The sequence below is a fragment of the Phalacrocorax aristotelis genome, chromosome 21, assembly GCF_949628215.1.
Source record: "Phalacrocorax aristotelis chromosome 21, bGulAri2.1, whole genome shotgun sequence".
Lineage (NCBI taxonomy): Eukaryota > Metazoa > Chordata > Aves > Suliformes > Phalacrocoracidae > Phalacrocorax > Phalacrocorax aristotelis.
Genome location: NC_134296.1, coordinates 7005544 through 7016978, shown reverse-complemented (window position 1 = coordinate 7016978; position 11435 = coordinate 7005544). Strand labels below are relative to the sequence as shown.

At 46.9% G+C, this 11435-nt stretch overlaps 1 long non-coding RNA gene across 1 annotated transcript in view; it reads left to right on the top strand.

Moving 5' to 3' along the window:
* Positions 1-2929: 2929 nt before the first annotated feature.
* The window catches only part of LOC142067251 (uncharacterized), a 307523-nt gene continuing 299017 nt past the window's right edge, over positions 2930-11435 (top strand). Inside the window, exons 1-3 of the long non-coding RNA XR_012663941.1 lie at positions 2930-3066; positions 4714-4806; positions 11252-11432. This is a non-coding gene — a long non-coding RNA (uncharacterized LOC142067251). The remainder of the gene's footprint in view (positions 3067-4713; positions 4807-11251; positions 11433-11435) is intronic.

Sequence of the window (11435 nt, the reverse complement as noted above, 5' to 3'; positions counted from 1 at the left end):
AAGTGGAAGCTTACCAGGCAGATCAAAATTTGGCGATGTCTTGGAGCAAAAGCAGAACTGAATGAATTTTGGTTTTCTCCTCAGTGGTTAGAGTGAGCCAGGTAACTTGTGCAGAAATTGATCAGTTGCGTGCTCACGTTCACCGCTTCCTAGAGTGCCTCAGCCCTCCTCATCGCGGTATTTGCTTCTGAAGCAAGAGATATTTCCCAAAGGTCCCTGAGCATGTGTAGCTGTATTTCATCCCCATAGTTAATTCAACAAAGAATACTGGAACACAGTATCAGAAAACATTTTCTCTGTGTTCAGAAAGCAAAACCATATGCTCAAACCCTGTCATCAGTTCAGAAGCGTTTAATAACCTCATACTTCACCAATCAGAATAATTAAACAGGCTCATTATTTTAAATATTCATTGCGTCCAGATTCCATGTTTGGCTTTCTTGGTCAATTTGGTTCTTGCTAATCTGGGGGAAGGAAAGAATGTTCTCTAGTGCTTAATTTGCATTGAAAACACTATAATTTGTAAGTAAATTGGAAAGCTTTTAAGTGAAGAGGAACATCAGTGACTTGACAGTCAAAGCTCTCCTTTGTTTTTTGAGCATAATGTTCCAGAAAGATGCTCTTCCTTTCTTGGAACTACATGGCGGTAAGAATGAAGCCTTGTAATTGTTCATTAACCCATGGTTATTAGGAGGCTGGTGGAAGAAAGCACCAGAAAAGAAAAACAAACCCAAAGCGGGTAGTATCTTGCCTGTGATACCTTTACTAGAAAATTGATTTTAAATGCCTTCAGTTATTTAAGGGGGGTAAATGACTGCCAGAAGAAGAGTTGCTGGTCTGCATGGTGGGGGCGGAGATGATGGAAGAGCGGCGCTGCCGCTCCGCGAAGTGCAGCGAGGCCTCTCCCTGCCTGTCCTGTGCTGAGCCAGTCCGGCTGTTCAGCCTGCTTGCTTGGATCCAATTTCTTTTCCTTTCCTTTCCACTGCTCCCGGTTGTGCAAAACTTCCTCTTGTTGGTGAGCTGATAAGAGTTGCCCACAAGGAGTAATAACTGAAAGTTGGCCAAAAGGAGTAAAAAGATATAGACGTGTCACCGTGACTAAATAGTGTGTGGGGGGAAGTTTCTGCTATTGTCTGCCTCGACCAACCGCATACAAAGAAAGTATCTTAACTGGTTTGATTTTTAAAAACACCCAAGCAGGCAGGCTCTACTTTTCTTCCTTTTTAAAGAAATGATTGCATGGATGTTTCCTGAAAAAATCTGTCTTTGTTGTATTAAAGATGTTGCTTTCACCTCTTCATTTAGGAGGAGGGGAGGGGAGTGAGAAATGCAGCAGATAAGCTTATTTTAACACAAATCTATTGTTGATAATTGCAGTTTTAAAATCTTCTCAACCTTCAGCTGAACAATGATAAAAGAATAATGGCTGTGAATTATTAGCTGTTCCACTTACCTTCAAAATAGTTCTTACATTGTTGTGATACTTGAATGTATTTATTTTTGTATGTTTGGTGGTTTTTTTTTTTTTTTTTTTTTTTAATGGGCATGTGGTTCCTGTGGCCTTCGTTTTCTTTAGGACCTCTGATAATTCTGCATCCAAGTTCCTGTTATGGATGTATAGGGCTAAAATAAATTAAAAATCTGTACTTTCTTCCATGCTTCCAAAGTAATCAGATCCATTTTTTCTGTTTTTCTGTTTCTAGGCCAGGGTAATGCAACAAATATTAGTATAAAAATGCAGCAACCTAGGGAAGCTGAATGGGCTAGTTTTGTAGTGCTTTGAACCTTTTTCTGTAGGTATTTGAAGAGGTGGGCTCAATTCCGAGCTGTTACGCACTTGCCCTCATCGAAGTCCAGATCTCTGCCAGCTGTGGCGCTCGCACGAGGAGTGCTGGGGAGTACAGAAGGCGACTGGAGTGGGCTGCAGCATTTCACGCCCATTATGTATTTTTTCTGCGTATAAATTACCCTCAGGTTACAGGGTGTAGGGAATCCAGCCCAAGGGATTCTTACCTTATGTATGTGGGTGCCGACTGTCTGTATCGACCCACAGAGCAGAGGGTACCTCTTTGTTTTTATTCAGTTTTCTGATTACTTAATTGTTTTAATGTTTATGATTTAATGGTGACCATGAAAATGTATTGGAAGGAAAGAGAGGAAAGATTTGAATAGCAGTAAATAATAGCAGAAAGAGCTATGGCTCCTAAATGCATATTCTTAAAGCCACAAAGCTACAAGCTTTGCTTTCTTCCAGGCTTAGGGTTAAACACTTTTCCCTCCAAATCATGGAGCCTTGCTTGTAGCAAGCAGGCATTATAACTGATGAATGTGTTTATCTGCTGTGGCAAAAGAATGACAAATCGAGATGGATATGCTTCCACCTGTCTGAACTGACAATTTATCACCTTAATTCCTAATGGATCAAGCATTTGCTAAAAGAAGGTAATTGTTTGGATGTGAAACTTGGCTTTCTGATGCAAGGGATTTATAATGTGTCAGGTTCTGGACATAAAGTATAACATCATATTATGCTAATTCTTGTCATGCTTATGCATGTCATATGACAGAATAAGACAATGTGACTATCTAATCTGTAAAAGTAGCAAGTGTCTCTGAAATGGGGAATGCCCACTATGAATTCAGAGGGTGAGAGTCGTATGGAGACACATTCTGAAGTAGAACAACCATATTAAGAGAAGCAGTTACTGCGGTGGAGTGCTGGGCTGTTCTGCCTCCATGCCCAGAGGTGGCTCCTGGCGTGGCAGACTAAGCTATGGAGCTCTTGCACAGAAAATGCAGTGCTGTCTGGTCCATGTGTGGAAATCCTCTCCATTTCCCCCCAAAAAAGGCATTGTGGGTTTTCTTTGGAAGTACATGAACAATATAAGAAGGTAGCGTTTTCCTTGGCAGGAGGCATTTGTGAGAAGAGCACCAAAGTTCCCAGTGACTTGATGAGAATGGCAATAAGGACAAAACTAATAAGCAGATGACTGGAGCTCTGCCTTGGTGAAATGGCTTTCATTGCTTGCCAAGGTAGCAAAGAGATGTCTGATCTCCATCAAGAAGGTAGGACCAGACTGCTAATGTATAAGTTGGAAGATAAATTATCAATCTAAGGGGCAGGATCATCTTCTGAAACCCCGTACTTCAGCATGTTCTCATCATTAAGCCTTTTAATCAGCCATCTGGATAGGGCGGACTGGGTTTGGAGAGTAAGAAAAGCCTGGCTTATCATGGAGGGTATTACACCCATAAAATTCATGCACCTTTGATTGGAAGCTGCTGCTGGCATATGTTATCCATGGCTGTTGAACACACATTTGATTCAGAGGACAAACATGGAGTTGTCAAGGATTTGATTGTTTTTCTCAGCTGCCTGAGGAGTGTTAGACCCTATTGTTTTTGACAATGCACCTCAATTAGGTCTTAAAAATAAAATTGGTAGTACATGCTCTGTGAAATTGGAGGAGTTGCGGTGGATTCCTTGGAGAACTGAGCTGCTTGATTTAGGCTTAAGGATGATGTTTCTCCACAAGGGAGTCACCAGTCACAATAATTACGTTGCTGTCTTCTCATGATATGATTTATTTAGATGTTGCTGTATGAATTAATTCTCTCTAATTGCTGCTCTTCTCACTGTAAATCAAGGTTTCTTGCTTTCTGGAGAGTAGTGAACATGATCCTACACTGAAGTAATTAGTCCAATTAGAAAGGAAAGCAGATGTGGAAAACCAATTACTTTCAGGAATATGTCTGCTCCTATGCAGTCCAAATGCTATTCAATCAAAATGTAATGGTAGTTTATTAAAACATTGTTTTATTCATAAACTCTATCCAGCATTAAGACTACACCAGCTCTTTTGGAGAAGCCAGTCTGGGTTAGCTTTGTGGCTGGTGAACTTTCTACTGACTTGCTCCTTGTTTACACAACTCCAGTGAGAGAAAGCACGTGGAGGTTCTACTTAAATATGAGAAAAACCTCCTTCCCTGTGTGGGTGCCAGAGCAGGGGCACAGGCTGCCCAGGGAGGCTGTGGGGTCCCTTCCCTGGAGACATTCACCCCCCGCCTGGACGTGGCCCTGTGCCCCCTGCTCTGGGGGTGCCTGCTCATGCAGGGGGTGGGACGGGGTGAGCTCCAGAGGGCCCTGCCAACCCCTGCCATTCTGGGATCCTGTGAAAGGTTAAGGAGCATCAGGGAGCGTGAAGGATGTAGATTGATGGAGCCACACCTGCCATCCCTGGGGCTGAGGCAGCGGGTGGAGGGTCCACAAGGAGCAGAGGGTCCCCAACCCTCTTGCCACCAAACAGAAGGAGGGAATCTAAGAGATGGGGGGGAGTGGACACAGGTCCCTGCTTGGGGCGGCAGGCGAATCCCCTCCTGGCTTCCCTTGCCTTCCCAGCTGCCCCTACACACCAGATACGGGGCTCTGGAGCTTGAGGGACAGGCAAACGAGGATGTAGGCAAAGGTCCATCCAGGGGGTTCCCTGGGAGAGTTGGTCAGCCACACGCATTATGGCTGCCTCTGTTAAGAGGAGAAGCAGGGTAATTGGTGTAGGCAGCTCCCTTCTGACGGGGACAGAGGGGCCAATATTGCAACCAGACCCATCCCACGGGGAAGTCTGCTGCCTCCCTGGGGCCAGGGTTAGGGATGTTACTAGAATGTTCCCTGGTCTGGTACGGCCCTCTGATTATTACCCGCTCTTGGTTTTGCAGGTGAGCAGTGATGAGGTTGTGGAGAGAAGTCAAAGAGTGATCAAAAGGAGCTTTAGGGCACTGGGGCGATGGGTTGAAGGATCAGGTGCACAGGTACTGTTTTGGTCAATCCCATCAGTGGCAAAGAAGAATACTGAAAGGAACAGGAAAACTCGCCTGATTAACACGTGGCTCGGAGACTGGTTCTAGCGGTGGAGTTTTGGGTTTTCTGGACATGGGGAGGTTTACACAATGATCGGGACGAGGGGATCGAGTGCATCCTCGTTTGCAGATGACACCAAGTTGGGCAGGAGTGTTGATCTGCTGGAGGGCAGGAAGGCTCTGCAGAGGGACCTGGACAGGCTGGATCGATTGGCCGAGGCCAGTTGTGTGAGGTTTAACAAGGCCCAGGGCCGGGTCCTGCCCTTGGGTCGCACCAACCCCAGGCAGCGCCCCAGGCCTGGGGCAGAGGGGCTGGGAAGTGCCCGGCGGAGAAGGCCCTGGGGGTGCTGGCTGACAGCCGGCTGGGCATGAGCCAGCAGTGCCCGGGTGGCCAAGGAGGCCACCAGCCCCCGGGCTTGTGCCAGCACTGGTGTGGCCAGCAGGAGCCGGGCAGGGATGGGGCCCCTGTGCTCGGCACTGGGGAGGCCCCACCTCGAATGCTGGGCTCAGGTTTGGGCCCCTCGGGACAAGAAGGGCCTTGAGGGGCTGGAGCGTGTCCAGAGAAGGGCAGCGGGGCTGGGGCAGGGTCTGGAGCACAAGTGTGCTGGGGGGCGGCTGAGGGAGCTGGGGGGGTTTAGCCTGGAGAAGAGGAGGCTGAGGGGAGCCCTTCTCGCTCTCTGCAGCTGCCTGAGAGGGGCTGGAGTGAGGGGGGGGTTGGTCTCTGCTCCCAAGTCACCAGTGACAGGCCGAGAGGGAACGGCCCCAAGCTGCGTCAGGGGAGGTTTAGGTTGGAGATTAGGGAAAACATCTTCCCTGCCAGAGTGGTCAGGCATTGGAAGAGGCTGCCCGGAGAGGTGGGGGAGTCACCATCCCTGGGGGTGTTGAAAAACTTTGCAGACCTGGCATGTGGGGACATGGTTTAGGAGGCCTGGGGGTGTTGGGCTGGCGGTTGGACTTGATGATCTTAGAGGTTCTTTCTAACCTTAATGATTCTATGAAATCAGAGTGAGCGTGTGGCCCCGTCGAGCCCCACAGGCACTTCCCAGAGCTGAGTCAGTGCTCACTGCTCTCCAGTTATCTGGGACATGGGCACAAACTGGTCAGCAAATGCCCATCAGCATCCAGGTCATGTCCTGACCCAGATAACTCAAGAGCTGCTGTTAAAAAGGAACCAACAGTTGTTATGAGGTGGTGCGAGAGCCCTCCATCCCTGCCAGATCTGACTGGAAAGCTTTCAGTGAAACCTCTTGTGGTGTGTCACTGGTGTGCATGGTGCAAGTCAGACTTGCTCGACCGTATCAGTGGGGTTGCAGTGATTGATGTTGGTGGAGAATTTAAACTTCTGAAGCTCAAGGTGCTTCACAAAGCTAAATAAGTCTAGAGAAGGAGGAATGCAGGTACCAAAGTGAGAGGAAGCATGGTGTTCAGCAGATATCTGAAAGGAACTTGAGAGTTGACGAGAGTGTTGCATGAGTTTGAGGATGAATCATGCTGCTCGGCTGAGAGTCTCTGGGGAGAGAACTGAACTTGAAAAGGTGTGAGAAGCGCGAGGAAAAGGGAAAGCACAGAAAATCCTAGTGCATGTTGTGGAACTGGAAACATAAGCAAAACCTAGTCGTCTTTATGCAGTGCGCTCATTTGCCACCACTGTTGGAGCAGAATGGGCCAGTAATGGACCTGCACTTACCAGCAGTGGCACTGCATGTGGGGCTGGACCCATCAGTCTCCCTCTCATGTTCTCTTTTTACATCTGAGCTCTGCAGTGTTTATTAGCGGGGATTTCTCAAATTTACAAACAGCAGCAGCAAGGTTACCCTAGTCTCTTCCACTCAACGTAGTCGTCAAATCCAGTATTTGTGCCCAGCCTGACGTAGCATATGAATTTACCTGGTTGTTTCCGAGAGAGAATGGCAACCAGACTGCAGCCGGCACTTGCGATTGTATTTCATCAAGGCAATTCTGCAAGTTTTAGTCTAACAAAGATTTCCATTAGACAGGCAGGAGCTTGCGTAGTTGGAAGAGGTGGTTTTGTGTTGCTATGCCCATCATGGCTCTCCCTGTTTGGAAATGGGATTTATTTTACAAAGGATGTACTTTGTTTAGCATACAGAAGTAATCGATAAAACATCAAAAGCAGGAAATGGAGGGAGGCAAATGCCCAGCACTTTGCCCTGTAATTAATTTCACAGTGCGGCTCTCGGAGTGGTGGCTGTCACAGCCCTGCGCCAGGAGGGGCGCGAGCAGAGCAAACACAGCTTGTCTGTCCGTAGTGTGAGCCAAACAAAATCAGAATGGCCTCTTTGGGGTTTGTTTTTTATGCTCTTCATTAAAATACCTGCAGAGGAGTTGTGCATTGGGAGGTTCACCCATCTATTTTCTTCTATCTACTGCGCAGGAGACAAGTGTTCTCATAATTGGGTCATTAAAGGAGGTGTTGAAATGTTACTAATTGTCAAAGGCAATTAAGTGTAGCAACATGTCACAGGTAAATTAACGAGACTCCAGGTGTTTGGAGCAAATTACACTTACGTGGGTGTAAAACAATTCCGATTGTCTCTTCTGGTTGTCTGTATGGTTTGGTGTGCCCTGGGTTTTGGGTTTGTTTTTTGTTTGAGGAACGTATCTATGCATCAGCACTTGAGCTGGCTGTAATTCATATGATCTCTGTGATGTGCTACATATAAAATCCATAGCTACTATTTCCTCAAAGACGTTCCTTTTCTAACCAGGCCTGCCTATCCAGACTGTCTTCAGGCTTGTTCTGATCCAATGGAAGCAGAGATTGGGCCAGTTTCTGTGACTTTTCCAGACTAAGAGGTGCTTCAGAGGGAGGTCCAGCTATTGAGGCAGTAACTTCTAACCAGTGTTCCAACAAGTTTAATTTTCTCCCTCTCGACATCTTTGCCAGTCCTTAATTCATAGAGAGTTTTGGTGCCTCTCTTTATCGTGGCCTTTAATGGGATGTGTGAGCAGCTGCCGCATGTGCCTTGGTGTGAAGAGTAGATTTGGAGGCAGGAAACCAGGTTGTAAATACCACTGCAGCCTCTGTGCCTTGCATAGACCTCCCTTCATCCCGCTTGCCATCATTCAGCTTCCTCCTCCCTTCTTCCCGCTTGCCATCATCCAACTTCCCTTTGATCCTTGCATCTCAATGCCTTGTTGCCTTTAGCTTGGTGCTCAGCTGCTGCCGTTTCCCATCCCTAGCGCAGAGGTCTTGCTGCTGCGGTGAGGGGCGGCTCTGGCCTCGCCTGCGCAGCACATGCCAGTCACTGCATCTGTGGTTCCCTTCCTGTAACTGACCCGAGACTGCTGCCCTCCTCTTGTACCTCCGAACGGACACGCGGAGCTCTGCTGGCCTGTCTGTCAGCAGGCATGGCATGGTGCAGGGGAAGAAAGTCACCTTCTTGGCACCTCAAGCAGAGGTGTGCAAAGCCGTATGTGAGTGGGAGTGTGCAGCCAGGCAACACGGGGCTGTGGGATGACCCTAAAAATCTTCCTGGGGAGCACTGCTGTAAGAAGAATATTATCTTTAATTATCCCTCCTTTGGTCGGTAGCCCAGGACTTGGCTTTGCTTCTGCCATAGACCCTGTAGGTGACCTGAGCTGACCGCTGGCCAGGGAGTCTTTCTGAGACCCAGATAAGAATTACAGGTCGGTCAGTCTCTGTGCTTGGATCCTCAGCAGGAATAACAGAGCCACTGCTTGGAAACGTAGTGAGGATAAATGTGCTGATGATATTGTGATTCCCACAATGATTCACGTGCAGCACTAGTGGAAGTGTCTCTAATACCCTGCAGCCACTCACTTTTATTGACTAGCACAGCTAGTTAATAACAAGATTTGGTAAATGTGACTTTATTGATAAAAATACTGTGAGGAAAAAAGGTGTGCATCCAGACTAGTTTCTGCTAATTTGTGCATCATACATGCTATACATACAAGCTATTGCAGCATGGGTTTAAGTTTTGTGTTCACCAAAATACTAATTTCCCTATTGAGAAGTACAGGAGCCATAATCACAAAGTTCCTGCAGGCACTTATTATTACAAACAGTAAGAATGCTGTTATCTTTGCTCTGTGTATAGCTATTTTCAGGAAGACCTGCAGTGACCCGAAATCACTGCTGAAAGTATTCAGAATTTTAACCTTTGAACAAATATCACGGGTTTTATTTCTGGTTACAGTTTTACCATATAAAATCTGGAGTTAGTAAACTGCGAGTGGCCAGCAGCTGTATCGCTCCTGCCAAAACCGATGGCATACTGCCCTCCCCTGCAGCTCACAATACTGTAGATATTAGGAGAGACCACAAAAGGGTGGAACTGTCACATGGTCCCATAATTATCATTCTTTGTTTCTTTTCTGTTCCTGATGTATTAGATGCCCTCCCTGCGATGAGATTTGTGATTGTGTGTATGTGCACATGCGTGTTTGAGGGTGGGTGAAACCCTAATTGTATATTATTAAAATATTATGATTTTTCCCCTTCCAAGCTGTAGCAATATGCAGCACCTCCCTGATGTCTTGTGCAGCTGGCTTTGACTGGCACTTGCAAGGTTGTCCTCCAGGTGCTGCATCAGAAATCTTTTGACACAGTGTCAGTAATTAAGTGTACAATTAAGAGAATGTCTGCAATTAAGTTCAATCAGTCAGTCAATCAAATCTACATTTGTAAAGGGTTTCTAAAGGGCCTCTTATCCAAGCCTCCCCTCTGCTTCAGAGCTCTGCAAAGTTAACACCAGACACAAGGCAACATTTTTTTGAAGCCACTCAAAGAAAGGGCTATAAGGTTTGTATTGAGAGGATATTTGAAGCCTAGCTGTCTACCAAATAAAAAGTGACTTTAGGTAAGGAATTTAGGCACAATGCTGAAGCGTGCCTATTAAAAAGGTTGAAAACTTCTGGCTTTTCTAGCTGTCTCTCTCCCTGGGCGCTCAGCTCAGCTCAATGGTATTATTTCTTATCTTCTTTCCTATGGAAAAGAACCAAAAAGGACAGATATTTTGCTGGTATAAGCTTAGCCTGGTTTTGTACCTCTTTAGGCATCTTTCAGCTCGTGGCAGTTTTAGTTTGACAGGGAAGTGGGAGCGGCTGTGCACTTGCTGCTTTTGTGCTGCCCAGTGAATTAATCTTGATCGAAAGCGCTGCCCTGCTTGGGCTAGTTATCGGTAATAATTCTCCCCAACTCTACCTGTTGTAGCCGGTACTGTGCTTGAGGTTTTCGTGATGCACCTCAATACAGCAAGTGACTTGCCCATGCAGGGGATTGTGCCGTGGTTTCTGTGCCAAGGCCCTTTCTGGGAGTGGAGCAGCTCACAGGTTACAAAGCGCCTGGTGAAAGCTGCCAGTGCCAAAGTGCTTGTTCGTGGCTTGTGTCTTTGAAATGGGAGTCTAAGAAACGCCACCTTTGAAGGCAAAGCGGGTGGCGTGGCTCCTGCTCTGGCTAATGTGCCCTTCTCCAGAAAGAGGCCTCTCTGAATAGGCTCAGCTCCCGCGTTTGTCCGGCTCATATTCTGTACTCGGAGGTCGATACCGAAGCTGTTGGTAACCAGCACTTCAGACGAATGTGCCCCACATCAGCCCGCTTCGGCAGGGTTCTCCAGTCCCCCCTCACCGAGCTGCAGTGACAGATGCTATTCAGGACTTGCTGCTCACAAATAGCAGCAGGAAAGGGCACCACGTTGTAAGTTCTCTGCATGTAGCTAAACCGTGTGTCACCGAATGAGCCTGCAAATAGGAAAGTGTGTGTGGGGGTTGCATCTAAAAAAGGGCTGTGTTCCTCTGCGTGGAGGTACCTGGTGTTAATACGGCCCCTGGCTAAGTATAGGTGTAACGTAATGCCCCAAGTACCAGTGCTGGCAACACTAAGAAGCAGTTTGCAAATGCATGAGCCAAGACTAGTGGCTGGTACTTTTTTTTCCACTGTTTTCCTTCAGTCTCATTCCTTTTTCCTGAAAGAAAGTTTTTCTTCTCTGATTTGCCAGATCTCTATCATCAGTTGCTTTCTAAGGTGTGGAAATACTCAGCCTTTGGACTGCACGTGCTGCTCCAGAGAATAACTTGTGTATTTTTCTTGTCTCTGGTGCTACATCAATGTGAGCAACAAGCCACGGTTTCTTCGATAACAAGCTTGCATCACCTAGCACTTGTCATCTCTTAAAGGAGTTTTACTCACTGCAGAGCGTATTGACAAAGACTTGTCCATGCGTGCGTCTGGCATTTTGTCTGCTGTCTCATTAGATCTATTTCTTTAATATATGGAAAGCTGTTAGCCAAAATGCCCTTCATGGGGTAGGGGTGGGAAGAACAAATGGCTAAGTGATATATTAATGGTAGTACTGTAAATATTCCTTAGCATATCATTAATACCCAACTATATTTATGTCTTTATCCATAGAGCTCGTGGTGCCCTACAAATGCAGGCCTCTTATACCTGGGAAGCTGAAGCCAGCCGGGGAGGGAAGGGTGAGAAGGCGGCGAGTGCAGTGTTGTGCTTCAATGGATCTTCAGCAGAACCGAGCAGTTTCCCAGCAGAGGGTCCTGCCCTCTGGACCTGTTGCTGCCCAGGTGGTGGAAAGGTA